We start from the raw sequence: 3937 nt of genomic DNA, 5'->3' as shown, positions 1-3937 counted from the left end.
ATAACTGATTTTCGGTTCGGGTTTGATGTTTTTTGTATCATGAACCGATGTAGAACCGAACCGACCATGCTCGGGTCGGTTCCTCGGTTTTTCGGTTCCATTTCAGATCGGTTCCATTCTCGGTTTTTCGGTTCCAAACTCGGATCGGTTCCAAGTTCGGTTCCTCGGTTTTTCCATATAGAAACACTGCTTTTCAGCTGTTTCTACTTTCTAGTTTTCACTTTTCCTGATTTCCATACATACATTCAAATGATTCAATATATCACAATTTATTCACTCATTCAAACTCAAAACAGTATCTACAATATACATATTCAACAATCAACATCAACATAGCAAATTAACAATTTCCTGCAAACTCCCAAACTGTCAAAGCATGAAAGTGATGAAAGCATTAAACTATCAAACAATCAAAAGTTCAAAACTCTCAAACTATCAAACACAAACACTCAAGCACTTTCTAGCAATACAACTACAAACTGAAAGTCTGCAATAATACACATTTCCAGCAATACAAACTCAAAGTTTCACATGCATAAACCGCAAACTCAAAGTCTCACATGCAGCAAATAAAAATAAACAATAAAAACTTAGTCCAATTTAAACAATGCAGCTGCATCAATTTGCAGCAAACTAAAATACTGACAACTAAATCAATTTGCAGCAAATAAATCAATTTGCAGCAAACTAAATTGCAGCTGCATCATTTTTTTTGCCTTTTCTTCTTGGTTGTAGGGGCTGAAGCTGAAGCTGAAGCCTCAGAATTAGCTGACGCCTCAGAATTTCCTGCCAATCCGGATAAACATGACCAAATTAGCTAAATTGTAAACACAGGACACCAAATTGACTAAAAAGCAAGGCCAAATTAAAAGTTTAAAACAGACCTAATTAGTATATGCAATTATGCATTGCTACACATGAAGATTCCTCTGACAATCTGACCAGTCCCTCCTGCAATCTGACCAGTCAACAACATTTAAAATTAACAGAACCCAATTGTACAGATTAGTTGGTACTAGAATTCAGAAACAACATATGTATACCGTAAAACATCCTATAAACTCTTGTCAAAACGTGTTAGTTGTTCTTCATATATTCTAGTTTTACTTTTAGCAATAATATCAGTTTGAATAAAAAATAAAAAATAAAAAACCAAACAGGTATATCTTGCAAGAAAACATATAAAGTCTCCAGTAAGCTAGAGAACTGGGAATAAGGTTAGATTGTACACCACAACATGATGGCAATCCCTCCTGCAATCAGTCAACAACATTTAAAATTAACAGAACCCAACTATCTTCCCAACTCGGCCGAATCAACCTATCTTCCCAAATCGAACCCATTTCAACTATACCCATTCAAAATCGAACCCATTTCCCACAAGATTAAATGGAAATCCAAGTATCGAACCCAATTGTACAGATTAGTTGGTATTAAAATTCAGAAACTCAGAAGAGAAGAAGAGGAGGAGCGGAGCTAGGAGAGGGAGAGAGAGATAGTGAGATACCTAGGCGGAGACCGGAGGACGTCTGGGTTTCGAGGGAGGTCGTCTGGGTTTCGATCTTCTATTACAATCGAGCCGAGGACGACTGGACGAGCAACAGGAGCGACGAGGACGAGTGGACGAGCAACAGAAGCGACGAGGACCGGACGACTGGACGAGCAACAGACGAGACGAGGGAGCGCCGTGCCGCCGTTTGTGTTTCGAGAGACTGAGAGAGTGAGAGTTTGAGGGAACTCGGGAAGAGTCGAAGAGATAAGTCAGATAGGGTTTTGATCGAACGGTTAGGATATTATGAGATGAGATGCAAGGCTCTGATTGCATTTGGAAGGCCCGATCACATGAGAAAGGGTCTATTTTACAGAAATAAGCTCACCACTAATGTCCACTTATACACTGACATATGTAATTCGGTTCCAAGGATGTTTTAAAAACAAGAACCGGAACCGAACCGAGAATATGTCTCTAGGAACCGAACCGAAAAAAATGTGTATACATATGTCGTAGAACCGAACCGAACCGAGACTTTCGGTGCGGTTCGGTGCGGTTCCTTCGGTTTTACGGTTCCAAATCCCAGCCCTACTTATAATCAACTAATTCTCACTTTGTGGCCGCCGGCCATTATTGAGAAATAATACAATAGGGTTAGTCGGTGCTCGATCTATCCATTTGTTCATAAAGTTTAGGGCATTGACTTGACCCGACTCACAGGAATAAATTCATCACCATCTTTTTTCTGATAATTGAAAGCAAATAATGATAAACAAGATTCTACAGGATCACTTTTACTACCCCATTAGGAATATGTATGCATGTTTGTCCTAATTTCACATCATCTTTGTGACAACTTCTTATCTCATAGTACGTGATTGGACATTGACTGCCACCCCCAACCACAAAACTATAATTTCTATCATTAGATGGGAACAACTTTAGATCCATAATAAATTAAATAAAACAATTTCGGTTGAGATATGAGAATAAACTAAATATTTTAAGCAATTCTATACCACACCTTATTATTTCGCTCTTCATTCTTGTTCAAAATATATTTGTTCATGCCATAACGAAGTTGTTAGATAATATATTGAAGTGTATGACATGACATTGAATATCTAATGCCAACAACATTTACATGCATCTTGGTGTTCTTCTACAGGAGAGCCCATAAAACACTCTTTGTTTTTGAGATCCTAAAGTCTTGTGATTTTAGAGTACAAATTTATTTGCAGTGTGTGAATGGATGCGGCTACAATTAATAATAAAAAGACAAAATTTCTATCAACCACAATACTTCTAAGATCTTAACATCTATAAATGAAAATAGCATGAATCCAAAAAACATAATCATAAATTTATATATCCAACCAACGATACAAACCAGAACTCATAAAACACACAAATTGCCTCTTCCAAATGTAATTCCTCTCTAAAACTCGCCGAAACAACCATGGAAGAGGATTTTTTTTTTTTCTGCAGCCTTTTTCTTTTTCCTTTTTGTCCCAACAAAAACTGACAATAATAGGAAGACCAATATACCTATAAGACTGTAATCGAAAAAACATACCTAAAAGACATTTTCATATCAGATAAGCTTATGTGGGTCCACTGTGTTCTGCAAGACTGACCCAAAAATGAGTTTTGCAGAAACATAATCAAAACCCACATCTGATTTCTACATGTAAAAACCAAATAACACACACTCTAGTCTAGACACCTACTGAAAAACACAGCTGAAGTTGAAGATCTGGCTCAAAATGGCAGAATTCAACAGCTTCGATAGATAACAAGGATATGCTGCAAAACCCAATTCAGAGAACCAGGCTTGCAATGAGAGTGTTGAGTTTTGACATGTTGGTGGTGAGCCATGTCTGTCAAACATTGGGGCTGCCATAGGAGTTGTAGCCACTGAGTGGTGGTGTTGGAGAGGGAGAGCCTCCACCAACTTCAGTGGCTATCTTTTTTCCCTGATCTCCGGGTTTGACCATGGAGAGCACAGCTTTGACCAAGTTTCCGAGAATCCGAGCCTTGATTTTGCCCCTCTTTGTTGGTGAAAGGGCAGTGGTTTTCTTCTTTTGGGGTGTTAGAGGAGCGGTTGCCATGGTAGGTGTGAGAAGAAGACAAAGAGTGAATAGAGTAAGGAAGTGGTTTTGGAATTTTTAGAACGGAAACGATGTGAAGACTGGAGAGGAAGAGGGATTTAGTAAGAGAAGCAGAAGAAGATCTTAAAGAGAAGTATGAGAAAATCTAAATGAAGTTGCTGAACAATGATTTGCTAAGGAGAACTCAGAACTGAGTGAAGAAGAAACAGAGAGAGCAGAGACTGGGTCTCTGTTTTCCAACAGAGCCTGGGTCACAAAAGAGAAGCAAGAGGAATGAAGGTGGATGATATGGCCATGGGATGCGAGCTTTATATAGAGATCCCAAACAAGAATA

At 38.5% G+C, this 3937-nt stretch overlaps 1 long non-coding RNA gene across 1 annotated transcript; it reads right to left on the bottom strand.

Moving 5' to 3' along the window:
• Positions 1-260: 260 nt before the first annotated feature.
• Positions 261-3937, bottom strand: LOC133732325 (uncharacterized). Its single transcript, XR_009857047.1, has 2 exons — positions 1508-3937; positions 261-958 (listed from the first exon to the last, which is right to left on the bottom strand). It is a non-coding gene; the product is annotated as an uncharacterized LOC133732325 (long non-coding RNA).

The sequence above is a fragment of the Rosa rugosa genome, chromosome 2 (genome assembly GCF_958449725.1).
Source record: "Rosa rugosa chromosome 2, drRosRugo1.1, whole genome shotgun sequence".
NCBI classification, from domain to species: domain Eukaryota; kingdom Viridiplantae; phylum Streptophyta; class Magnoliopsida; order Rosales; family Rosaceae; genus Rosa; species Rosa rugosa.
The sequence above is the reverse complement of the archived record's forward strand: the minus strand, read 5'-3'. Positions and strand labels throughout refer to the sequence as shown.